General features: G+C 44.8%; 2 long non-coding RNA genes across 2 annotated transcripts in view; both read left to right on the top strand.

The window, feature by feature from the left end:
* Nucleotides 1–209: 209 nt before the first annotated feature.
* On the top strand, nt 210–10,470 carry LOC140204490 (uncharacterized). Its single transcript, XR_011887650.1, has 4 exons — nt 210–358; nt 7,626–7,740; nt 10,033–10,122; nt 10,343–10,470. It is a non-coding gene; the product is annotated as an uncharacterized lncRNA (long non-coding RNA).
* Nucleotides 10,471–11,732: 1,262 nt separating this feature from the next.
* LOC140204489 (uncharacterized) overlaps nt 11,733–27,758 on the top strand; it is a 38,921-nt gene continuing 22,895 nt past the window's right edge. The window contains exons 1-2 of the long non-coding RNA XR_011887649.1: nt 11,733–11,850; nt 14,138–14,247. This is a non-coding gene — a long non-coding RNA (uncharacterized lncRNA). The remainder of the gene's footprint in view (nt 11,851–14,137; nt 14,248–27,758) is intronic.

Here is a 27,758-nt window from a genome sequence, read left to right as displayed (position 1 = left end):
CACATTGCAAAGTAATGAAACCTGTTGCTACTTTCTAGGTGATCTGAATGGATATCATCTGGGAAACAATTGTTATATTGTCAGTATTTATTTTTATGATTTTTTTGATGAGATTAGTTCTTCCTAATGTTAACTTCAGTAAATTAATTTTGTTTTTTAATGAAGAACCAGCTCAAACCCGGTTTGAACATCTTTTTCACAGGATTCGGTGAGGCTGTTGGCAGTTGAGGGTTGTGTGAGCACAGCCCAGCTGCTGCCCCAGGAAGACCTGGAAGCGTTGGTGATGCCGACCCTCCGGCAGGCAGTGGATTGTAAATCCTGGCGTGTTTGCTATATGGTGGCAGACAAATTTTCTGAAGTACGTGTTATTGCTACAGCACAAAGTGCATCTCTTTGGTATGATGATATGGTGCATTTATGTTTTAAAACTAGTCTTTAGGTTTTCTGTTCCAGCTCGAATCCCTTTCTGATTCTGTCAAAAGCCATGAAAACACAATTAGTTCCTCTAATAACAGCAACACACATCAAAGTTGCTGGTGAACGCAGCAGGCCAGGCAGCATCTCTAGGAAGAGGTGCAGTCGGCGTTTCAGGCCAAGACCCTTCGTCAGGACTAGCTGAAGGAAGAGTGAGTAAGGGATTTGAAATTTAGAGGGGGAGTGGGAGATCCAAAATGATAGGAGAAGACAGGAGGGGGAAGGGACGGAGCCAAGAGCTGGACAGGTGTTAGACGAAAGGTAATACGAGAGGATCATGGGACAGGAGGTCCAGGAAGAAAGACAAGCCAGCGGGGGGGCGGGGTCCCAGAGGATGGGCAAGGGGTATATTCAGAGGGTGGCCACACATTTTAATTCCACATCCCATTCCCATTCTGACATGTCTATCCATGGCCTCCTCTACTGTAAAGATGAAGCCACACTCAGGTTGGAGGAACAACACCTTATATTCCGTCTGAGTAGCCTCCAACCTGATGGCGTGAACATCGACTTCTCTAACTTCCGCTAATGCCCCACCTCCCCCTCGTACCCCATCTGTTACTTATTTTTATACATACATTCTTTCTCTCACTCTCCTTTTTCTCCCTCTGTCCCTCTGAATATACCCCTTGCCCATCCTCTGGGTCCCCCCCCCCCTTGTCTTTCTTCCCGGACCTCCTGTCCCATGATCCTCTCATATCCCTTTTGCCTATCACCTGTCCAGTTCTTGGCTCCATCCCTCCCGCTCTTGTCTTCTCCTATCATTTTGGATCTCCCCCTCCCCCTCCAACTTTCAAATCCCTTACTCACTCTTCCTTCAGTTAGCCCTGACTAAAGGTTTCGGCCTGAAACGTCGACTGCATCTCCTCCTAGAGATGCTGCCTGGCCTGCTGCATTCACCAGCAACTTTGATGTGTGTTGCTTTGATTTCCAGCATCTGCAGAATTCCTGTTGTTTTAGTTCCTCTAATATAGTTTTAAAAAAATCATTAAGTCAAGCACCTGTGTATTTTTAATATAAAAGCTATTTGACTGACATGCCAAAAGGTGCTGAGATTTTTTTTTCCAGATTCATTTAATTATCTTGTTTTTAAACATGGATGTGAAATAGAACAAAGTTGGTCTGAATTGAGCTCAGATCTTTTTCAGTGTATCTGAAGGATAATCCTGTGACAAGGGTTTAGAACAAACTTGTTGGCCTAGTGCCAGGGATCTGGGGATTCAGCACGTGCACAGGTTGATGACACTGATATTTTTTACTTTTGACTGGAGGAAGTTAAGAGGAACTTCAGTTCTGTTTAAAAATGAGCCGAAAGGTCGAAAAGCCAGTAGTAAGCTTAAACAAATTTTCAAAAAAGCCTGAGGAGTAATGGGACTAAAAGGATACAGTCACATGGGCTTTCACTGCAGCTATCTTTTGGTTGTCCAAACATATCCCTGTACACACCTTCGCCTTCCTCTCCCTGGCATCAATAATATCAGGGCTGCTTCATACCCTCGTGTGGAGCCCAACATTTTCATCACCTTTGTCACCAACTTTTATCTTGCCGCAGAGTTACCTGGATTTACAAATTTATTCTGACACTTCGCTTCCTTTTCTGAATCTCCAACAGCCTCTCATTGAGATCTTCTGCAAACTCTCCAACTCTTTCATCTATCTCCTCCACGAAGGGTGCTATTTCCTTACTTTCACCTCATCCCAGTATCAGGTTTAATATCACTGGCATACGTTGTGAAATTTGGTTGTTTTATGCCAGCAGTACAAAGCAGTATATAATTTTAAAATATTACTATATATATTAAATGTGTAGATATTTAAAAATTACTGAGGTAGTGTCCATGGGTTGATTGTGCATTCGGAAATCTGATGGCAGAGGGGAAGAAGCTGTTCCTGAAATATTGAGTGTGCCACCTGTACCCCCACCTTGATGGTAGCAAAGAGAAGAGGGCATATCTTGGGTGATGGGGCCCTTAATAGATGCCCCTTTTTTGATGCATTGCCTTTTGAAAGCGTCTGGATGCCAGACAGGCTAATGCCTGTGATGGAACTGGCTGATTTTATAACGACTTGCAGCCTTTTCTGATCCTGTGTCGTGTTCCCTCCATACCAGACAGCAATGCAACCAGTTAGAACATTCTCCGTGGTACACCTCTAGAAATTTGAGAGTGTCTTTGATGACCTGCCAATTCTCCTCAAACTCTGAATGAAATGTAGCCACTTCTGTGCGTTTTTTTTTGTAATTGCATTGATATGTTGGGCCCAGGACGATCCTCAGAGACTTTGACACTCAGGAACTTGAAACTACTCACCCTTTCCACAGTCCCCTTGATTGGGACTGATGTATGTTCCCTTGACTTCCCTTTCCTGACGTCCGCAATCAGTTCCTTGGTTTTACTGTCATTGTGGTAAATTTTGTGATGTAGTGCATTAATTAAATGCTGCTTAAAGCTTTTGATGGACTGGACCTTGCTGGTTCCTTCCCACTGCTGACTTCACACAGACCAGGTATGGTGTAGGGAGGTGGTGATTCAACTTCACCTTCCTGTGGTCCACAATCAGTTCCTTGGTCTGACTGACAAGTGCCAGATTGTTGCCACACCACTCAACCAGCTGATCTATCTCACTCCTCTTCGGCTCCTTGTCACCATCTGAAATTCTGCCAACAATAGTTGTGTCATCGGCAGATTTATAGCCCTTAAGAGCAGTCTCGGCCCGAAAGATCGACTGTTTATTTCATTTCCGTAGATGCTGCCTGGCCTGCTGAGTTCCTCCAGTATTTTGTGCTAAGTTTCCAGCATCTGCAGAATCTCCTGTGTGTTTATAGTTTTTGAACCAGATGGTCTTTGTTCTCAGTATAAAACTTGTTGCCTCAGGCTTCCTCCTGGTGCTCCGGTTTCCTCACACAGTCCAAAAGCATTCCGGTTAGTATGTTAAAGGGTCATTGTAGATTGTTGCACAAGTTGGTGGCTTACTGGCGGTGCAGTTTGAAGGGCCGGAACAGCTTGTTGCGTTCTGTGTCTCCAATTAAATCTATGCCCTTTAGTCTTAGACTTTCCCAGCCTGGGAAAACACTCGGATCTACTGAAATCAACGTGCTTTTCTCACCGCAGTGTAATCCAAATCTTCAAGGTAAGGCACATTGCCTACATAGGTTAATTGCAAACAATAACAATCAGGTTAATATTATTTAACAATCAAGAAACATTGTTTAATGATTAAATAACATTATTTAGTTGTTTTTTTGACCTGAGAAACTAGCTGATTACAATTGCCCACGTTGTTGTCTGTGTACCATACTTTCGAATTCAGAGCCATCAACGACAATATTTTCTCAACTTTGCCTTTCTTTAAAAATTTAAAATTCCGTCTCTTAAGGCCAGAAAATTCCGGTCCCACCCCAAGGCATTGAGATTAAATCTTTCTGTTCTCTATGAGTGTAAAATCTGTACTGAAGCAGCTGGTTTATCTGTGGATATATTATCAAGGATAGATCATTACAGCTGTAGACACCAACAGAATCAACAAACTCATTCGTAAGGCCAGTGGTGTTGTGGGGATGGAACTGGACTCTCTCACGGTGGTGTCTGAAAAGAGGATGCTGTCTAAGTTGCATGCCATCTTGGTCAATGTCTGCCATCCACTACATAATGTACTGGGTGGGCACAGGAGTACATTCAGCCAGAAACTCATTCCACCAAGATGCAGCACAGAACATCATAGGAAGTCATTCCTGCCTGTGGCCATCAAACTTTACAACTCCTCCTTTGGGTCAGACACCCTGAACCAGTAGGCTTGTCCTGGACTTATTTCATAATTTACTGGCATAATTTACATATTACTATTTAACTATTTATGGTTCTATTACTATTTATTATTTATGGTGCAACTGTAATGAAAACCAATTTCCCCTGGGATCAATTAAGTATGACTATGACTGTGACTATGTTTTACCTGGGTAACACTAAAGAATACTACTTCTAAATGGACATCATTTATCTAACCATTCCCTTTTTCTCCCCTCTCATTTATTTCTTTACCAGAGCATGAGGTATCCAATCATTGATAAACATCTGAACACAACGGCAACATTTCTCTGGGTTTCTTTCCTCTTACCCCATGGCTTCACGTGACCCTGATTGCAGGTGGGGGGGTGGGGTTGGCTAAGCAGGTGCTACACCTTGCCCAAGGGTGACCTGCAGGCTAGCGGAGGGAAGGAACGCCTTACACCTCTCTTGGTAGAGATGTATTTCCACCCCGCCACCCATGATAAAATTACATAATTCAAAACTGTAAACCTGATCGAAAATTAAAGCAAATTACAGATGGACCAGTGTTCAAAAGGACACAGAAAACACAGCCATTTTGTCAGCTTAGGATTGTTACCCTTGGAACAGGCAAAGACTTTATATTGTTTGTGTTTATAAGATAACTAACCCGTGTTCAAAAATAAGCTCTATGTAAGGTAACACACAGAAAAATGCTGCAGGAACTCAGCAGGTCAGGCTGCATCTAAGGAAGTGAATAAACAGTCGACGTTTTGGGCCGAGACCCTTCATCAGGACTGGAAAGGAAGGGGGAAGATGCCAGAACAAGAACGTCGGTGGGGGGTGGGAAGAGGAGAAGGGGAATATTCTAGAAAGTGATAGTTGAAGGAAAGTTCATGGGAAAGGGTTCACACAAAATGCAGGAGGATCTCAGCAGGTCAGACAGCATCTATTGAAGTGAATAAACAGTCACATTTTGGGCCAAGACCTTTCATCAGGACTGGAAAGGAAGGGGGAATATGCCAGAACAAGATAAGGGTTGCCAGAGCACTTGTGAAATTGGCACCAACCCATTATTGGAAAACAATTGCATTATACTGGTACGGAGTTTATTGTATTTATAATGTTCTGCTATCATTGCTAATGACAAACCATAACAAAAGGCACTTTCTATGCTCAAGACCACATATAAACTAATCTTGCAGTGAAGTCCGTAGCTAAAGTACAGTTCAGATTTTCAATTTTGAAGTTGCTATTTTCAGAGTACATACAGGTTTCCCCCGCCATTCGAAGGTAGAGCGTTCCTATGAAACGGTTCGTAAGCCGAAATGTAGTAAAGCGAAGAAACAATTACCATTTATTTATTTGGGAAAATTTTGTGAGCGTTTGCTAACCCAAAAATAGCCACCAAATTATGCCAAATAACACATAAAACCTAAAATAACAGTAACATATAGTAAAAACAGGAATGATATGATAAACACACAGCCTATATAAAGTAGAAATACCTTTCCACAATCATTGCCGGCAGTGTTCTCCGTAGCAAAAATCTCACGCAAGCGCCATCGGCAGGAAATCTCACGCAAGTGCTGTTGGCAAAAACACTCTCTCCACTAACCTTTAAGCTATGAAGCTGCCAAATCATACCAAATAACGCATAAAAATACACAGCCGATACAAAGGAGGAATAATGTATGTACAGTGTAGTATTACTTACCAGAATCGGGAAGGCAGCGCCGAGCACACTGATGATGGTGTGTTAGGTTGAGTCAGAGTTTGGATGGTGCAGTGGCCCCCACCCTCCAATCTGCAGAGCGATACATTGCTGCGAAGCAGGCAGGAATGCAGCAGTAGCCGGGAGGCACACAGCACATCTTTAAGAAAAAAGCCGAAATAAACAAGCTAATTAATTAGGTGCCGCCCGACATGTAACTGTTGGCCCAGATCAGTGCCGATTTCCGATTGCGTCATCTCTGATCTGGGCCGGCAATTACGTGTTGCTGGCACCTAATTAATTAGCTTGTTTATTTCGGCTTCTTTCTTAAAGATGTGCTGTGTGCCTCCCGGCTACCGTTGCATTCTCCACAAATCGATATCTGTCCGTGGCCTGGGGGTTGGGGTGGTGGGACACTGGGGTGTCATCTCATCATCGTCTGTTTCCATTAGAGCGGGCAGCTCATCTTCTACCTCTGCCCGCCTCGGTGTCGAAGGTCGAGGTTCGTCGTCTGCTGTGGCTGATGTGGAAGGCTTGCTTGACTGCTGAGCCCTGCGCACTTTTCTATCACACAGTTCTTTGTAAGGACTCAAACCATCCTGCAAATATCTCCTAAACCGACGTACCCTTTCAAAATTAAAGTCGTACTTTATCATTACTCATTCGGTTTCCATTGTTATCCTTTTCTCTTCCAATTGCATCAGGTCTTCATCTGTCAGTTCTTGGTCATGGGATGCCAAAACCTCTTCAACATCATGTCCGTCAGCTTCCACAAGCCAAACTCACGTTGTTCTTACTTCGTTCACCACCATCGAAACGCTTAATTATGTCTAGTTTTACACTAAGTGTAACACCCTTACGAGCTCTTTCAGGCTTTTCCGATACCTTAGAACTCATCTTGCAAATGGCTGCTCACAGGCTCGTGTTTAAGCAATGCCATTCCGAATCCGGGGGAGAGCAGCTACTCAGATCGTGTGCTGCCTTTTATCGACTGCTGCCTTTTATCGCCCGCTGATTTTTTTTTCGTAACAGTGAAAACGCCTTCTGAAAGCGAAAACAGGGTACTAATCTAGGTCTTTCGTAACAGTGAGGTTACCACACACAACCCTGAGATTCATTTTCCTGTGGGCATACTCAGCAATTTCTATAGAATAGTAACTGAACAGGATCAATAAAAGATAAAGTACAAATGCAAATATAAATAAATAGCAATAAATAACAAGAGTATGAAATAACAAGATAAAGAGTAATTAAAGTAAGATCATTGGTTGTGGGAACATCTCAATCGAATGAGTGTACTTATCCCCTGTTGTTCAAGAACCTGATGGTTGAGGGTTAGTAACTGTTCTTGAACCTGGTGGTGTGGGTCCTGAGGCTCCTGCAGCTTCTACCTGATGGTTGAGGGGTAATAGCTGTTCTCGAGCCTGGAGGTGTGGGTCCTGAGGCTCCTGCACCTTCTACCTGATGATTGAGAGGTAGTAACTGTTCTTGAACCTGGTGGTGAGGGTCCTGAGGCTCCTGCACCTTCTACCTGATGGCAGCAGCGAGACGAGTGTGGAAAAGAAAGATGGTGTTGTCTTTGTGATTCCTCTGTTCACGTGTTAATGCACAGATTGCTGCTATTGAAACCCGCTCTATCTTTGTTACTCATTTACTTTCTCTTGCCTTTAAAGCTTCAGAAAACCGTGGGTCCTGAAATTGCGGAAAATGATCTGGTTCCTGCTTTCCAAAACCTGTTGAAAGATTGGGAGGCTGAAGTGCGAGCAGCTGGGGCCAACAAAGTTAAAGGTTGGTTGGGAATTCTCGTTCTTGTCTTTTCCATCCGGTTTAAGATGTTGTTGGTGAAGCACCGTGACAACTTTCTGGCAGCAGAAACAACTATCAATTACTTTACTAATAGACTCTTGTTCTGGGCAATGACACTGCAATCTGTGCCTGTAACTTTCCTAGTGGAGACGAGCCTTTGATCCAGCTGTACAACCTGGCATTTTGCACCAGATACAATAGGTGATCCCAACAGACTCACGGGTGAAGTGTCTCCTGGCATGGAAGGGCTGTTTGAGGCCCTGAATGGTAGTGAGGAAGGAGGTGTAGGGGCAGGTGTGGCCCTTGTTCCGCTTGCAAGGATAAGCGCCAGGAGGGAGATCAGTGGGGAGGGATGAGTGGACAAGGGAGTCGTGTAGGGAGTGATTCCTACGGAAAGATGTGCTTGGTGGTGGGCTCCCTTTGGAGATAGCAGAAGTTGCAGAGAGTTACGTGCGGGATGCAGAGGCTTGTGTGGTGATAGGTGAGGACAAGAGAAACCCTATCCCTCGTGTGGCAGCAGGTGGAAGGGTTGAGGGTGATTTGTGCAATGTGGTTGAGGGCTGTGTTGATAGTGGAGGAAAGGAAACCCTTTTTTTTGAAGAAGGAGGATATCTCAGTTGTTCTGGAATGAAAAGCTTCATTCTGGGAGCAGATGCAGTGGAGATGGAGGACTGAGGCTAGAGAATGGCAATTTTGCAAGTGATAGGGTGGGAAGATGACTTTTCCAGAGAGCTGTGAGAGTCAGTGGGTTTGTAAAGAGTATCAGTAGATAAACTGTCTCCAAAGATGGAGACAGAGATCGAGAAAGGGGAGAGAGGTGTCAGAAATGGGCCAGTTGAGGGCAGTGTGGAAATTGGAGAAAGTTGAGGAAATTGATGAGCTCAGCATGGGTGCTGGAAGCAGGACCAATGCAGTTATCTTTGTAGCGTAGGAAGAGTTGTGGAGTGATGCCTGTTTAGGTTCGAAACATGGACTGTTCCACGACTGTTAACTCTTTTCCGTAGCTGTTGCTTGGCCTGCTGAGTTCCTTCAGCATTTTCTGGGTATTACTTTGGATTTCCTACATCTGCAGATTTTCTCATCTTCAATGAAGAGTTCAGCAGTTCCCCAACCAATGGATCTGATCAAAGTTCTGCCACCCTGGTTCACACAGTCGTGATGGTGATAGGTTAGCTAACATGAGGACACTTTTCCAGTAAAGATCCCCACCTTCAATTAAACCAGAGCCTGGAATGAACTTTGTGAAACTATATTCAACTGGAAGAACTGAGTGAATGATGCATCTGTGCTTCCTCCCAAAGTCCTCACTGTTATAATGGTAGTTTTCAGCCAAATCAAAGAATGAGCAAGTAGCAGGAACAGCAATAATAATGAAAATGGGTAACCTCCGATGTGCCGTGCTTAAAGTTGCACTTCAGAACTAAATGCCTAGCATGCCAAGCGTATCCAGTACAGGTCTGTCAGTGGCAACTACATGTCCCTAGTTACATTCTATCCACCAAAAACAGAGTATATCCGATCTGGCTAATTACTGTCCAATCATAAAAGTAATGGGAGGTGTCACCAACAGTGCTCTTAAGGGGCATTTGCTCTTCAGTAATCTGTTCCCCCATGCCCATTTTGACTTTCCATGGTCAGAGTTAGTGCAGTATTTACAGGTGATTTGAGTGACTGCCTTTAATGAGGCTGTATTTGACAGGGTGTGGGATTAAATAGCCCAAATCAAATTGAACTCTGGAAATCAACGTGAAAACTACACTGGCAAGATTTGTACCACACAAAGGAAAAGGTTTAAAAGCAGTGGTCAGTGAGTTCTAGCTTTGGTTAGTGAACTGCTGCATGTACTCTATTTTGCAGCAAGTGTTTCTCTGCCTATTGATGCAATGCTCACCATTAGCTTCCATTTTTTTTAAATCTGATTTTATATTTAAATTGTTTCCTGATGTTTCCCTGCTTATGATCTCAATGAGTCCACAACTGTATTTGCTGTTGAGAGTGTGAGCCACGTCTCCAACGAGGCCGTGACTCTGGCCGGTCGGTGTCCGACGAGGTTGGGGCTTTATGTGCGTAATTGGTATTTTGGGGGATATCAGTATTTCTTTCCTTCCCTGTTTGCCCTTCATCTGTCGGCTTACTGGGCCAATTAAGAAGACATTTAAGAGTCTATTGCTTTGCTCAGCTGTGTGTTAGTAGTACTCTGAGCTTTAAGAGTGCATTTAGTGAGTTATGGATCTGATTGCACTGTACAGTGACAGCTTTTGATTATATTTACAGGAGAATGGTACCAGGAGGACAATGTCAAAATCAAAATGCATTTCCTGCCACTGGGGATCTCAGGACATGTGTGATAAACAAAACAAAATGGTATGTGAGAGTTTCCATTTAATTCTTGCAGCTATTACTGCATTGAAGCAGGTGGATTTTAATTGGAAATTTAAGCTTCAAGTAGCAATAAATGAATAGAAACTAAGTAAAATTGTTAGTTGATTTCACCCTGCTGAGATATGTATTTTGAGTGATAAATAATTGGTTGAATTGGAAGCTACTACCTATTATAACATTGATTTGATTGCATCCCTAACAGAGAAAGTATCTGAGCAGAGTGATATTGAGGGCAGGATTCATGCACTGAAAGATGATCTGAGGAAACATAAATCTGTTGTAAACAAATTGAAGAAAGAGCAGAAGCTTCGGAAGGAGAGATTGAAGGCAGAGGAGGCCAGTCTCATTAAAGAGCTAAGGGTAAGATTATCGTCGTACCTTCTTACCTTGACTGCCCTGCCAGTCTTTGATGAGGGCAATAAGAAAGTTGTATGTATATACTACTCCAAAATCAATTTGCTCTCCACAATATTCATTGTTTAACTTGGAAAATTGTTGAGGAAATTAAGTAACACATAAAGTTTGCTGGTGAACATTTATGTGTGTTGCTTGAAATTCCAGCATGTGCAGATTTCCTGGTGTTTGAGGAAATTAAGTATATGATTATTCAAAGGACTTGATCTACCTTTATTCTTCTTGTTTCTGTTTCATTGTTGGAAAATCCTTTATATCACCCTCAACTCATTGCTATATTGCTTCTGACTTCCAAAGGTCTTTGAAATGTATGCAGCATTCAATAGTGTGTTCGGTTGTCTCTCCTCAATTGCTGCTATTCTCCTGCTTTGTATCTGCTATGTTAAAGCAGCAGGAGGCAACGCTTTCTGGAAGTTTGGAGAAATCTGGATTGTTGCAGTCTTTACAATTTATTTTTTACAGCATTTAGCCAAATTGATTTGCCATCCTCTGAATATTTTCAGTTGTCAGCCTTGATTAATTGACCAACTAAAATTGGATTTATTAAGTTGAAAATCCTTTTGCTGATTTGTTGAGTTTGCAGCCACTGCCTTCGTATGCCGATGGAAAGCTGTTTCCAATATTCTGAGACATATGTGAATTTTGGACTGTACTTCATATTGGTTTCCTTCAGGTTTTTGGTGTTTTGTTAATTGTGGCTGGTTGGTGGGTGGGTGAGCTGTAAATATTTTGTGTGTAAGGTGGGGGTTGGGGGTTTTGATGTTACTGTCACTGGTCTGTTTTGCAGGTGAGGGGGTCGGGGATTGTTATTGTAATTTTTTTTCCTGTGGGGGAGCAGTGTGGATTTAATGCCATTGTCTCTGCTTTTTCTGCAAGTGAGCAGGTCAGGGATTGTTATTGTCGCTGTTTTTCTCTGTGAGTCAGGGGATTGCAGATTGTTATTGTCGCTGTTTTTCTCTGTGAGTCAGGGAGTCAGGGATTGTTATTGTTTCTTTTCTTTTTCATACTGATGGTGGGGGAGAGTTGGTGTCTTTCATCAACTCTCATGGTCTTTCTGTATTTCAGGACTATCTGGAGAAGACAAATATCAGAGTTGTACGTGCATACTTTGACAATAAAATGAACCTTTGAACATTTCACCGTTTTCTTTCTCTTGTATTACCAGTCCTGTGATGAATCGATTAAAAGGACTCAAGCAAAACTAAGCAAAGTGTCCAGTTCCACCAAACCACAAATCAAAACCCCTTCCTCCATTGCTGCTGAGAAGCCCAAGGCTAAACCACTTTCTCTACAAAGGTAATGTCACTGGGCAATACAGCCTTAGTTGGAAAAGGACTTCTCAGAATATTGGTAGTGTCACTGTTTTATAAGTTAAACATAATGGGATGCCTTCTCCCCTATTGAAAGTACTTTTTTTAAAATTAGGTTGCACGTGACTGTTGTTCATTTATTTAGCAGACTTCTTTAAAGAGTAGTACAGTATTTTCTACTGAGGAGGTGGAGCATGAAACAATGACAGTGACTTTTGAAATATTATTTCAGCAATTCTGTTTCTCTCTTTTTAGACACTGCTTCACCTGCTGAATATTTTGTCATTCTCTTTACATTTCCAGCATCTGTGATATTTTGATTTCTGTTTTCAAAAAGTTTACCTAAATTTCTAGCAGGTTTTCTTTCAATAGCTGACTGTTCCATCCAGTGACATAATTCATTCTATTCTGCAGTTTAATGATAAACTGTAAAATTTGCTGTGCTTCTGAGACTGTGGGATTTGGCTCAGAAATGTTGTGAGTAGCTTGCTGTAACGTGCACGGAATCAGGCAGAATTTGTGAAAAGAAAAGCAGTCTACAATGTCGATCTGCGATCCTTTGTCACTGCAAAATTCCAAAGACAATATGATATTTATCTGCCAAGCTCTTAGGCTCAAAATTAGTTTTCTGCTTTTTGTTTTCAGGACTGAATCTGCAAAGAGCTGGAAAGGGTGAAGGATCTAATGTGTCATTGAGTTGCATTGTTAAAAAGGGTACATCTGCATCTCAAAATGTTCTCTCTGTAAACACCTGAGATGACACATTCCAAAAAAACTTGATAAAAGAAAGTTTTTTAAGTTGAAAGTTTACAAGTATAAACACTTTTAAAAATTAATTGAACAACTAAATTGTGTTTCGAAAAATAAAACTTACCTGCCTATTTTCTAAGCCAAGCTCATAGAACCATAAAAACTGTATCTGGGATGGTCGAGAAAAGAGCTACCCATTCTAATTCCACGTCCTACCTCAGGCTCTGTAGCCCAGTTGATCACAGCTCTTTAGATATTCATCTACTTTTTAAATATGCGTGGAATTCATGCCTTGGAAGTATTTCAGATCCCTCTACAATCCTCTGAGTGAAAATACTTTTAATACTACCAGCAGTTACTATGCTCCTCAGTTTTTTTTTAATTCCCCGTTCGGGAAATAAGTCCTTCTCATTTCTGCCATTTAATCCTCCCAATTTTATACATCTCAAGACTAGAAAACAACCCAAACTTATCCAATCTTTCCTCCATAGCTACAATTTTCCAGGCTTAACTATATCTCTTGTAAGACCGACCTGGAGTCCCACAATCCAGGCTATTCACATGGTACGGTATTGAAGGATTACTCTACCAATAGAGATGCAATGGTATTCGGAAGCCTGTCTTGTTTTAGCAATGTAACAAATAATGTTATCCTAATTTTAAAAAGAAGTAGGAAGTGTTCTTCCTCGAGTTCTTGCCAATGGTTTTCTGGCAACCGACACTTAGAACATTATCTGTTCTGTAATCTCTCCATCACTTCACGTGGTCCCCAATTCTATCCAGCTATTAAATGATTACACTTTATATCTCTTATTTTGTTGTGTGGTTAGTAGAGAAACCAAATATAAAAGACAAAGACGCCACTCTTGTTAAAGTTAACAGTTTGTGCACAAAAATCGTTGGAGCTCACGCCTCCGGTGTTCCTCCTCAATGACCTCCGCCGAAACGTTGCCAACCTCCAGACCCTCGAATTCCCGTAGACTCCGTCCAGTGATCACCGAGCACTTCCCGCACTCGTTCCACCTCCTCACTCGCCTCGACCGAAAAACTGCAAAAGCTCGGTTCCCAGACAAACAAGATAGAATAATGTGTCTTACTACTGTCTTATAGAATTTCAACATAATGTGTAGTTAAAACCCAAATATTGCAGCTACAGAGAAACTATTACATCAGCAGTTAGCATTACAGAGACGCCATTTCATTAGCCTTAGCAGTTAACATTACCAAGAACCCTACATGTGTTAGTCGGTATGTGTTCTAAGACTGGGGCTCTCAGTACATGTGTGATAAACAAAACAAAATGGTATGTGAGAGTTTCCATTTAATTCTGGCAGATATTACTGCATTGAATCAGATGGATTTTAATTGGAAACTTAAGCTTCAGGTAGCGATAAATGAATAGAAACTAAATAAAATTGTTAGTTGATTTCTCCCTGCTGAGGTGTATATTTTGAATGATAAATAATTGGTTGAATTGGAAGCTACTACCTATTATAACTTTGATTTGATTGCATCCCTAACAGAGACAGCATCTGACAAGAGATCTATTGTAGACAATTTGAAGGAAGTGCATGAAAAGTATCAGAAGGAGAGATTGAAGGCACAGGAGGCCAGACTCATTAAAAAACTAGAGGTAAGATTATTGTTATACCTTCTTACCTTGACTGTCCTGCCAGTCTTTGATTAGGGAAATAAGAAAGTTCTATGTATATACTACTCCAAAATCAATTTGCTATCCACAATATTCATTGTTTAATTTGGAAAATTGTTGAAGAAATTAAGTATATGGTTATTCAAAGGACTTGATCTAGCTTTATTCTTTTTGTTTCTGTTCCATTGCTGGAAGATCCTTCATATCACCCTCAACTTATTCTTAAGGCCCTTTGCATTGCTATATTGCTTCTGACGTTCACAAGTCTTTGAAAAGTATGTAGCATTCAGTAGTGCATTAGGTTGTCTCACGGACAATGGAAACCGCATTTCAAGGGGAAGAGGGGAACCTTCAGGGACGGCTTCTGGGTCAGCCGTGACCGGACTCGTATCACACCCGAGCCCCGGAAAAAGACCGCCCACGCTGCACCCCGTCCGTCGGCGCCGAGTAAAACGAAGTTGTGGCCGGTAATTGCGCTGCGGGACTGTCTCAGGCCAACAGGTCCTGAGAACGACGCGTGTAGTGGGAGTTCCGGCACCGTCCACAGGAGGGCGCTGGAGCTGGTCAGCCCTCCCGGCGCCGACGCCTGCAGTGGGAGTTCCGGTATCGTCCACGGGAGGGCGCTGGAGCTGGTCAGCCCTCCCGGCGCCGACGCCTGCAGTGGGAGTTCCGGTATCGTCCACGGGAGGGCGCTGGAGCTGGTCAGCCCTCTCGGCGCCGACGCCTGCAGTAGGAGTTCCGGTATCGTCCACGGGAGGGCGCTGGAGCTAGTTAACTAACTCGACGCCGATGCGGCCCCACTGCCCCAGTCACAGGAACAGAGAAGACGCCAGGTGAGCCCCTCCCCAGCCATGAGCCCCTCGGAGAAGACGCAATCCAACCTAGGAGCAGGGGAGCCCCAGCCCGCCACACCCACGGCCTCCCCGACCCAAGACTCCAGGGAATCAGCACCCCACCCCACACCAGTGCGGATGGGCAGACAGACAAGGGGAGCCAGTACACGAGGACCGAGCAAGTCTTCCACCCCAGGGAACCACACAGCCCGAGAGTCGGAGGACGTGGGACAAACAAGAGGACAGGTAACCCCTATTTGCAACAACCAGGAGGGCCAAGTAAGGAGGCATCCTCACTCTAAACAGAAAAATGTAACTTGGGAACTAAGGCCCCTTAAACCTATACTAATTATAGGGGACTCTAACATTTCCAGGATCAAAAGATGCCCTAATAAGGATGTTCAATTGGACAGCTTTCCGGGAGCCAAATTCACCCATGCCACTGCTATCCTGACAAAGTTAAAGCCACAACTGGAAACTAAGAAGGTTATCCTTTCCTTTGGAATAAACAACAGATCACATCAACCAGCAACAGCGACTAAACAGCTTCAGCAACTATTAAGAATGGCCCATATTAAATTTCCCAATGCCAGTATCTGGGCGCCAGAACTGAACTTTAGCCACTGTTTGACAGAGGCAGAACAAGCAACCCTGGGCCAACTAAATGAGGTTATTAGAACTAAGAATTATATCCCTGCAGTCCTGGCGAGGCAGTTTAAGGTAGACAGAGACCACATCGATTGGACAGAGAACACAGCCCTGACCATAGTCAAGAGGTGGATGCAGTCTTTAAACTAGAGTGGAGACAAAGCCGAGAGAGGCAGGGTCCACGACTGGGAGAGACCATCGTGAACCTCTCCCGTACGTTCATCCCTACAGAAACCCAGCAAAAAGTTCTGAACAGGGGCCTCACTTTTGTACCAACTGCAAAACTCCATAAGGAGCAGATTGAGGAGGACATGGATAAGTTCGATAGGAGATTGGTACTCGTCCACTTTGTTGCGGAGGCAGAAGGTAGAAAGACCCATTTCACCCCTCGCTCAGACTGGAGCCCCAAGAGGAGGTACAGGTCAGAAGCGGTCCTACAATTCGAGAGCACACTGGATGAGATAATGGAGAGGGAGGGAGAAGTACAGGATAAGGCCAATTTAACTAGGAAGGAGAGAACAGCCCTGAAAGAGCTGAAGGAAAATATGGATATTGTTATCAAACCAGCAGATAAAGGGAGCAGCATAGTTATCATGGACAAACAGCAATATCTATTTGAGGCACACAGAGAATTAAACAACACCGAACACTGCACTAAACTAAAGGAACCCATATACTGGGAAACACACACAGAAATTAGGAACATTCTGCGAGAACTAGAAAGGACTAGATACCTGGGGAAGAAGCAGGTGGAGTACCTGACAGGGATACAGCCACGAGCAAGAAAGTTCCATATCCTCCCCAAAATACACAGGAACCCAGACTCATGGACTGTTCCGGGAGAAATACCACCCGGCAGGCCCATCGTGTCGGACTGCAGCAGTGAGTCATACAGGATAGCAGAATACATTGATGCCTTCCTTAACCCACTATCGCAGAAACACTCCAGCTACATCAAGGACACGTACCACTTTGTCCGGATAGTCAATTCCATGTCAGTGTCCCCTGAGGCCGTACTCTTCACCATGGACATTGAAAGCCTGTACACCAATATAGAAACGGACAGGGGTATACCGGCAGTGAGCGATATCCTTCGGGAGAACCCTCAGCTAGAGAGACCAGACGAGGCCTTGATAGAACTCCTTCACCTCAGCCTAACTAAAAATGACTTTGAATTCAATAATGAATTCTACTTACAAGTCAAGGGCACAGCGATGGGAAAGAAGTTTGCTCCAGCCTATGCCAAAATATACATGGCAAAATGGGAGGAAACAGTTTATCCAAAGTGCCCCAAGATACCCATGTGTCTTTATAGATACCTGGATGACATCTGGGGAGTGTGGACACACTCGGAGGTAAAATTAGAGGAATTCATTCAAATCCTAAACACTCATCATCCATCGATTAAGGTTAAGGCCGCAATAAATAGGGAGAAAGTTGACTTCCTGGACACTACGGTATTTAAACTAGCACCAGAAAATGGCAGCCAGAAACTAGCCACCAAAGTATTCTTTAAAACCACAGACACACACACCCTCCTACACACAGGGAGCCACCATCCCAAACACACCTTCAGAGGCATTGTCAAGGGACAACTGACCCGGTTTCACCGCATTTGCACCAGGGCAGAGGACTTCCACCAAGCCACTACTATCCTCTTCTCTGCACTTAGACACAGGGGCTGCAGCAGACAGAGACTCAGACACATCAAATCTGACTTTTTAAAAAGTATCACAAATCCCCAACACAGGACAACACAACACGGAAACTACCCTTGATAACGAGATACAGTGGGATGGCAGTGAATATTCACAGACAGTTAAAACACACTTTGAAGAACTAAAAGTGGAAGGTAGGGACACTGGGACAATACACCATAGTCTCAGCCTTCAAAAGGGGTAGAAACTTAAAAGACATACTAGAACCCGAACCCGAACCCCGATGTGAGTTTATTAGCTTTGCTGCTCTCTTGACAGTCACTTGTATCCATCATCATCATCATCTCCTCCTCCTCCTCCTCCCCCCCTTCCTCCTCCTCCTCCCCCCTTCCTCCTCCTCCCCCCCTTCCTCCTCCTCCCCCCCTTCCTCCTCCTCCCCCCTTCCTCCTCCTCCCCCCTTCCTCCTCCTCCCCCCTTCCTCCTCCTCCCCCCTTCCTCCTCCTCCCCCCCTTCCTCCTCCTCCCCCCCTTCCTCCTCCTCCCCCCTTCCTCCTCCTCCTCCCCCCTTCCTCCTCCTCCTCCCCTTCCTCCTCCTCCTCCCCCCTTCCTCCTCCTCCTCCCCCCCTTCCTCCTCCTCCCCCCCTTCCTCCTCCTCCCCCCTTCCTCCTCCTCCTCCCCCCTTCCTCCTCCTCCTCCCCCCTTCCTCCTCCTCCTCCCCCCCTTCCTCCTCCTCCTCCTCCCCCCCTTCCTCCTCCTCCTCCTCCCCCCCTTCCTCCTCCTCCTCCTCCCCCCCTTCCTCCTCCTCCTCCTCCCCCCCTTCCTCCTCCTCCTCCTCCCCCCCTTCCTCCTCCTCCTCCTCCCCCCCTTCCTCCTCCTCCTCCTCCCCCCCTTCCTCCTCCTCCTCCTCCCCCCCTTCCTCCTCCTCCTCCTCCCCCCCTTCCTCCTCCTCCTCCTCCCCCCTTCCTCCTCCTCCTCCTCCCCCCCCTTCCTCCTCCTCCTCCTCCCCCCCTTCCTCCTCCTCCTCCTCCTCCCCCCCTTCCTCCTCCTCCTCCCCCCCTTCCTCCTCCTCCTCCCCCCCTTCCTCCTCCTCCTCCCCCCCTTCCTCCTCCTCCTCCTCCCCCCCTTCCTCCTCCTCCTCCCCCCCTTCCTCCTCCTCCTCCCCCCCTTCCTCCTCCTCCTCCCCCCCTTCCTCCTCCTCCCCCCCTTCCTCCTCCTCCTCCCCCCCTTCCTCCTCCTCCTCCCCCCCTTCCTCCTCCTCCTCCCCCCCTTCCTCCTCCTCCTCCCCCCCTTCCTCCTCCTCCTCCCCCCTTCCTCCTCCTCCTCCCCCCTTCCTCCTCCTCCTCCCCTTCCTCCTCCTCCTCCCCTTCCTCTTCCTCCTCCTCCTCCCCCCTTCCTCCTCCTCCTCCCCCCTTCCTCCTCCTCCTCCCCTTCCTCCTCCTCCTCCCCTTCCTCTTCCTCCTCCTCCTCCCCCCTTCCTCCTCCTCCTCCCCCCTTCCTCCTCCTCCTCCCCCTTCCTCCTCCTCCCCCTTCCTCCTCCTCCCCCTTCCTCCTCCTCCCCCTTCCTCCTCCTCCCCCCTTCCTCCTCCTCCTCCCCCCCTTCCTCCTCCTCCCCCCCTTCCTCCTCCTCCCCCCTTCCTCCTCCTCCCCCCTTCCTCCTCCTCCTCCCCCCTTCCTCCTCCTCCTCCCCCTTCCTCCTCCTCCTCCCCCCCTTCCTCCTCCTCCTCCTCCTCCCCTTCCTCCTCCTCCTCCTCCTCCCCTTCCTCCTCCTCCTCCCCTTCCTCCTCCTCCTCCTCCTCCCCTTCCTCCTCCTCCTCCTCCTCCCCTTCCTCCTCCTCCTCCTCCTCCCCTTCCTCCTCCTCCTCCTCCTCCCCTTCCTCCTCCTCCTCCCCTTCCTCCTCCTCCTCCCCTTCCTCCTCCTCCTCCCCTTCCTCCCCTTCCTCCCCTTCCTCCCCTTCCTCCCCTTCCTCCCCTTCCTCCCCTTCCTCCCCTTCCCAGCATCCAGTGGCAAATGCTCAAATTAAAACTGAAGATGTTGTCCAATCTGAAACTGTTCTCGGATGGGGTGGCAGAGGAGGGGCCCAGTGAGGGGTCCACGTTGGATGGGTTTGGCTTGGGTAAGTGGTCCACATTGATGGGTCCTGACCCTGATGTAGGAGAGGGTTTTGCATTTGATGGGGCCTGGTGAAGGGGTGGAGTCCACATTGGTGGGTCCTAAGGTGGGGCCCACATTTAATGGGGCCTCATGTGGGGAAGGATGTTTGCACTGTATTGTCCCCAGGTTGCTGAATGATGTGCTATAAGTTTTGACCTACCTTCATTTCCCTTTAAATCATTTTTAACATTAAAAGAAAGAGTGCCCGTTAGACAGTTATTGAAATGACTTTCAATGCCGACCTCATTATTCCAGTGACTTGAACAGCAGTGCCAGTGGATGCTGTGATTACCTGATGGTTTGGTTAGGCAGCCATTGCTTCTGTACGTATTAGTTAAAGTAGATTTTTCAATAGCTGAGCTTCTCCTCCCGACCAGAACTACACAATATTGTATCATTCCAGTGGTCTAGTCACATTTGGGATGCCATTTCAATATTGCAAATCAAGTAATTTAATGTCTGTTAGCTTTCTGAATGATTTTAGAGATTGTGTTAGGCACGTTTAACCTGTTACCAGTGGACATCTTTCTCCTAATTTGTACATTACATCGTTGTTTTGACTGGTTTCCCTAATAAAGTGGATTAAGGTAAATGCAAACAACAGGAATTCTGCAGGTGCTGCGTTCACCAGCAACTTTTATGTGTGTGGATTAAGGTAAACGCTGCCTTGTGTTGCACACCAGAGAGGTGCAGGATTTACCTCCTTGAGACTTTTGCAGAGCAGAAACACGTAAAAAGCATGTCATGCGTTTCATTTCCTTGTCATTTTTTCCTTCTGTTAAATTTCTTTTTGAGGTAGCTTTCTGTGCTGTTCACCTGGTTTCAGAGAGCAAAGTCTTGCACACAAATCAGAGTTAGTCACTGAAGATTTAGTCAACGTGGAGAGACAAGTACAGCAGGGGAACAGGCCCTTCACCTCTTCTCTCTGGCGTCTTCTCTCTTCATCTCTTCCTAACAAAAGCCTCAAGCCCAACCTTAGTGCCCCTCACCAGAGAAACCTCCCCTTAATCATAAGACCATAAGGTGGAGGAGCAGAAGTAGGCCCATCAGCCCATCGAGTCTGCTCTGCCATCCAATTCTTCCGGTCATTCCCATTCCCCTTGCCTCTTCCCCATACCCTTGCTAATCAAGGACCCATCGATCTCTGCCTTAAATACACCCAATGATTTGGCCTCCACAGCCGCTCATGGCAACAAATTCCACAAATTTACCACCGTCTGACTAAAGAAATTTCTCTGCATCTCTGTTCTAAATGGATGTCCTTCAATCTTGAATTCGTGCCCTCTTGTCCTAGACTCCCTGACCGTGGGAAATAACTTTATCATATCTAATCTGTTCAGGCCTTTTAACATTTGGAATGTTTCTATGAGATCCCCCTCCCCTCATTCTCCTGAACTGCAGGGAATACAGCCCAAGAGCTGCCAGACGTTCCTCTTATGGTAACCCTTTCATTCCTGGAATCATTCTCATGAATCTTCTCTCAACCCTCTCCAATGTCAGTATATTCTTTCTAAAATAAGAAGCCCAAAGCTGCACACAATACTCCAAGTGTGGTCACACGAGTGCCTTATACAGCCTCAACATCACATCCCTGCTCTTATATTCTATACCTCCAGAAATGAATACCAACATTGCATTCGTTGCCTTCACCACCAACTCAACCTGGAGGTTAACCTTTAGGGTATCCTGCTCAAGGACTCCCAAGACCCTTTGCATCTCTGCATCTTGAATTATCTCCCTATCTAAGTAATAGTCTGCCTGTTTATTTCTTCCACCCAAGTGCACGACCATACACTTTCCAACATTGTATTTCACTTGCCATTTCTTTGCCCATTCTCCTGAACTATCTAAGTTTCTCTGCAGGCTCTCTATTTCCTTCACCAATCTTGGTATCATCGGCAAAATTAACCACAAATCCATTAATCCCATGGTCCAAATTATTGACATACATCGTAGAAAGCAGCAGTCCCAACACCGACCCCTGTGGAACTCCACTGGTAAGCGGCAGCCAGAATTGGATCCCTTTATTCCCACTCTGTTTTATGCCGATCAGCCAATGATCCACCCATGCTAGTAACGTCCCTGTAATTCTATGGGTGCTTATTTTGCTAAGCAGCCTCTTGTGGGCACTTTGTCAAAGGCCTTTTGAAATCCAAATACACCACGTCTACTGCATCTCCTTTGTCTACCCTGCTTGTAATCTCCTCAAAATCTTGCGGTAGATTTGTCAGGCAGGATTTTCCTTTCAGGAAGCCATGCTGGCACTGGCCTATCTTGTCATGTGCCTCCAGATACTCCGTAATCTCATCCCTAACAATCGATTCCAACAACTTCCGAACTACTGATGTCAGGCTAGCAGGTCTGTAGTTTCCTTTCTGCTGCTCCGACCCTTCTTAAATAGCAGAGTAACATTTGCAATTTTCCAGTCATCCGGTACAATGCCAGAATCTATCGATTCTTGAAAGATCATTGCTAATGCCTCTGCAATCTCTCCAGCTACCAAGGGTGCATTCCATCAGGTCCAGGAGATTTATCCACCCTCAGACCATTAAGCTTCCTGAACACCTTCTCAGTCGTAATTTTCACTGCACATACTTCACTTCCCTGACACACTTGAGTGTCCGGTATACTGCAGATGTCTTCCACTGTGAAGACTGATGCAAAATACTCTGCCATCTCTGCGTCTCTCATTACAATATCTCCAGCATCATTTTCTATTGGTCCTATAGCTACCCTTAACTCTCTTTTGCCCTTTATATACTTAAAAATGCTTTTAGTGTCTTCTTTGATGTTAGTCACCAGATTCCTTTCATAATTCATCGTTTCTTCTTCCATAAAACTGCAACTTTGAAGCACAGTCGTTGTATGCACAGACTTTCCCGTCTCAGCCTCTGAAGCTTGTAACTTCTCCAGGGTTGTCACAGGTCTCTTCATGTACTCCCTCACTACTCCCCTTCTTGCACGGTCACTCAGTTTTCGAGAACGGCCTACTCCCTTCAGATTTACAGCTGCGCCATATCCTTTCCATTTCTTGATGATTGACTTAACTGTACTCCAAGGGATATTCTGCGACTGAGAAATATTCTTGTATCCATCTGCTGACCTGTGCTTTTCAATAACCTTTTCGCGGAGTTGCCTGGAGTGTTCTTTTGTCTTCGTGGTGTAGTTTTTGCCAGGATACTGACTCACCAGCAGTTGGACCTCTACTACTTCTTCTTTTGTGTTTTATGGCGGTTGGCAACCAGTTTTTCAGTGCATTACCGCCATCTGCTAGACTCGTGGTGTTCCAACCAAATATGTCCTGGAGTTCTCTACTTTAGACAATCTAGTTCAGCCTGCAGTTCTCTATTAGCATCACTCTGTAGTTGCAATTCCTGGTGACTGCTTAATGTGCTCATTAGATAATGCCACAAACTGCTATCCCTCCCTAATTTTCTCACATGCTTTCATGTAGTTGCATTACCTCAATTACATTGATTTCATCTGCATCACTTGTAAGACTAAAATCGTCTTGTTAAAGAATAGTAACTATTGCACGTGATACTTTTAAAATTGCTGTTTTTCCAAGTCTGCTGCTTTTTCAGGTTTTCCTTTTCTTGGATCGTAGCCTGCAGTTGTTTACTGAGACCTCGGAGTTCTTCTTCATTTGCTTCCATGTTTTCATGTTATAATCCAAATGTAGATAATTCGCTTTGCAACACACTCCTTTTCTTTTTGTATCCTTGTAATAATTTCCTCCATTTTCCAATCTCCTTTCCAATTCACAGTTGTTCTTGTCGGGTACTTCTATTTGTTGTTGCAGTTCTGCACCCTGGGCTTCAACCATAAAATCTGAGTATTTTCCTTAAGTTCGAAAACATATTTCTTAAATTCTTTTTTTTCATATTATTTTTAATTTTTTTTATTGTACAAAAAAAAGCACATTTACAAAAACCACGACCTTAACAAAATCTAATTAAATATCGAGCAGCAAAAGGGAGAAAAATATGAAGGCTAAAGTAAACATACACAGCAGAGGTGCACCGCACCAAAAAACCTCAGTCCTCACCCCGTGAGAAAGTCCAATACAGGGCCCCATATCCTTTCAAAGATGTCCCCTCTGTCCTCATTACATAGTCTCAGTCTCTCCAAATGTACAGTATTTGCCAGTTCACTCAGCCACAGATCGTACGTAGGCACAGAGTCCATTTTCGGCATTTGCAGGATTAACTTCTTAGCAATCACCCTGTCAAACAATACAGCCTTTTTTTCATACCTATTGGCTGAAGATAGGGAGCTTGTTGCTCCAAGGATGGCTATGAGCGGGTCTGGTTCCCGTTGCTTCCCATAAGCCGCAGAGAAAGAGTGAAAAATACTTTTCCAGTATGCATAAAGCTTACAACATGACCAGAATGAACGTGACAAGTTACTGCTCACAGATTTACATCTATTACAAACTGGTGAAACTTCAGGGTAGAAACTGTGCAACTTTACTTTGGAACAATGAAGTTTATGTATTGTTTTAAACTGTATAAGTCTGTGTCTGACGTTGACCGAACAATCATGTATACTCTTTAAACACTCATCCCAGACCTCCTCTGTCAGTTCTATACCCAGTTCATCCACCCATGCCTGTTTAAGACCTGCAGTATTCACCCGAGCTGCATTCTGTAGAATCTGACAAAGATAGGATACCGCACTACGAGTAACAGGATCAAATTTATTTATTGCCTCCAGGGACTCATGTTTGTCTAAAACTTCGAAGTTAGGTATATATTTCCTAACATAATCTGAATTTGTAAATATCTAAAAAAAACTAGATGCAGGGATATTATAAACTGCTTGTAACTGTGCAAATGAGGCAAAGCTTCCATTACTATATAGGTCACCTACACTACAGATGCCTCTCTGTTTCCAGGTAGAAAAAAACAGTATCATTCAGGCCAGGCAAAAAGGAATGATTGTCACAAATCAGAGTGTTAATATAAATTTTTGCGGCCTTAACGTGGAGTTGAATCTGCTTCCAAATTCTTGTAGTGCTGCCAACCACGAAGCTGTTACTAAAATGTGACTTATTAACTGCAGTGGGGCAAATAAGGAGAGCTTGTAAGGAAGTCTTTTTACAAAGCACTCGCTCTCTGAGTAACCATGCTGGGCACGAGTCTGAGGTAGAGGGTGGGCCTTTTTTCCACCATGCAAGCATGGATAGGTGGGCAGCCCAGTAATACATTTTAACGTCCAGCAGGGCAAAACCACCTGCTTCCCTGGGCTTTGACAAGTGTTTTTTAGTAATTCTAATAGCTTTATAATTCCAAATGAAGGGTATAATAATTGAATCCAATTGCTTAAAATATGACAGAGGAATAAAACATGGAATTGACTGGAAACGATGAAGAAATCGTGGTAGTACAATTACCTTGATTGCATTAACCCCCCCCCACCAAAGAAATCGGAAGGGTTTTCCAAAAGTCAATATTGCATTTAACCTGCTCACCTTTGTTTCGCCAATTCACTTGCAAAAGGTCATCTGGGTTTTTTGTATTAGTCACACCAAGATAGGAAAAATTATCATGAATTATTTTAAAGGGAATGGACTGTAAATATGCTGTATTAAACCACTGCAGTGACTGGCATTAGTTCACGCTTATCCCAATTAACAGAGAAACCTGAGAAACTACCAAAATGATTAATTAGAGTCAGAAGGGCGGGTATTGATGTTTGTGGGCTGGAGATATACTCATAGTCATAGTCATACTTTATTGATCCCGGGGGAAAATGGTTTTCGTTACAGTTGCACCATAAATAATAAATAGTAAAAAAACCATAAATAGTTAAATAGTAATATGTAAATTATGCCAGTAAATTATGAAATAAGTCCAGGACCAGCCTTTTGGCTCAGGGTGTCTGAACCTCCAAGGGAGAAGTTGTGAAGTTTGATGGCCACAGGCAGGAATGACTTCCTATGACGCTCTGTGTTGGATCTCAGTGGAATGAGTCTCTGGCTGAATGTACTCCTCTGAAAACCCAGTACATTATGTAGTGGATGGGAGACATTGTCCAAGATGGCATGCAACTTACACAGCATCCTCCTTTCAGACACCACTGTGAGAGAGTCCAGTTCCGTCCCCACAACATCACTGACCTTACGGATGAATTTGTTGATTCTGTTGGTGTCTGCTACCCTCAGCCTGCTGCCCCAGCACACAACAGCAAATATGATAGCACTGGCCACCACAGACTCGTAGAACATCCTCAGCATCATCCGGCAGATGTTCAAGGACCTCAGTCTCCTCAGGATATAGAGATGGCTCTGACCCTTCTTGTAGACAGCTTCAGTGTTCTTTGACCAGTCCAGTTTATTGTCAATTCGTATCCCCAGGTATTTGTAATCCTCCACCATGTCCACATTGACCCCCTGGATGGATACAGGGGTCACCATTACCTTAACTCTCCTCAGGTCTACCACCAGCTCCTTAGTCCTTTTCACATTAAGCTGCAGATAATTCTGCTCACACCATGTGACAAAGTTTCCTACCATAGCCCTGTACTCAGCCTCATCTCCCTTGCTGATGCATCCAACTATGGCAGAGTCATCAGAAAACTTCAGAAGATGACAAGACTCTGTGCAGTAGTTGAAGTCCGAGGTGTAAATGGTGAAGAGAAAGGGAGAGAAGACAGTCCCCTGTGGAGCCCCAGTGCTGCTGATCACTCTGTCGGACACAGAGTGTTGCAAGCACACGTACTGTGGTCTGCCAGTCAGGTAATCAAGAATCCATGACACCAGGGAAGCATCCACCTGCATCGCTGTCAGCTTCTCCCCCAGCAGAGCAGGGCGGATGGTGTTGAACGCATTGGAGAAGTCAAAAACCATGACCCTCACAGTGCTCGCTGGCTTGACATCATCAGCGTATAACGAAAGGTGATGTTTATGTCCGTGCATATCAATAGGAGCTATCAAAGGGTCCTGTCGGATGCTAACAGCCAGTGGCTCAATGATAACTGCAAACAAAAATGGAGAAAGGGGCAGCCTTGACGAGTCCCACGATGAATTGCAAAAGGGGAGGAAATATTCTGATTAGTGATAATAGAAGCAGATGGGTGTGAATAAATTATCTCAATCCATTTAATGAAAGATGGTCCAAATCCAAATTTCTTAAGTGCAAACATCATATATGGCCATTCCACTTGGTCAAACGCATGTTGCGCATCTAATGAAATGACTACAGCCTCTTCTGCATGTTTTGTGTATAAAGTATTGAAAGGATGTCGCAAATTAAACTGCATATATCTACCTGGCATAAAGCCAGTTTGATTTGGATGAATAATAGAACAAATGCATTGAAATCATCAAGAGATCCTTCATATGAAAAGGTATTCAGAAACCAAGACAGGGTCAGCAGGACTTGCGTCAACTTCTGACATGCTTGCAGAATCTTCTCCTGTTGCAGTCAAGGGTGTGGATGTTAGGGAGGAACACTGAGAAGTGGAGAGCCAGCAGGCCTCAGTCTTTGTCTCAGAACCCTCCAAGATCATCTTCCGACTCAGAATCCATTCCATGAAGTGGGATGAGATGTACTCACATTACCTCTTCCAAAAGGTAGAGGGGAGCACCTTGATCCACAGCTTTAAGGAAGAGGTCCGGTAGCACCCTTGCAAATGGCCATACTGAGGAGCTGCAAATGCTTCTATGCCATACTCCTTAGTTACTCCCATTGACTTCCATTGACTTGGCAATACAGGGGATTGATATCAAAATTCATGCACTTATTTACAAATCCTTCCATGGCTTCGTCCCACCTAGCCCACTTAGCCTTTCCCAGCCAAGTATCCCAAATCTTGTCTTCCCCTGTTCCAGCTCTGGATTCTAATTCTCCAGATGTTCCCACACTCTGAGACTCCCACCTTGCATTGTTATCTCTGCACCTCCTTCCAAAAAATGTCAAACCACCTGTCCAATCTCCTGTTTAACAACTAACAATTTTTAATCGTCCAAAACACTGCTGCCTTGTTCTAACATGCACCAAGACCTTTCATCCATCTCTTCTGTCCTCACCAAACAACCTAAACTCCTAGTTAAACAACATTTCAATCGTAAGACTCTTGCTTTCAATCCCGTCTGTTTCTGCAACCTCTCCCACACCTACAAATCACCCCACCCCCAATCTCTGCACCTCCAATTCCAGCATCTTGTTCAACCATGACTTTAAGCACTCTGCTATTGATG

This window comes from Mobula birostris, chromosome 10 (genome assembly GCF_030028105.1).
Source record: "Mobula birostris isolate sMobBir1 chromosome 10, sMobBir1.hap1, whole genome shotgun sequence".
Classification (NCBI taxonomy): domain Eukaryota; kingdom Metazoa; phylum Chordata; class Chondrichthyes; order Myliobatiformes; family Myliobatidae; genus Mobula; species Mobula birostris.
Note: the sequence above shows the minus strand (reverse complement) of the source record. Positions and strands in the feature narration are given on the sequence as shown.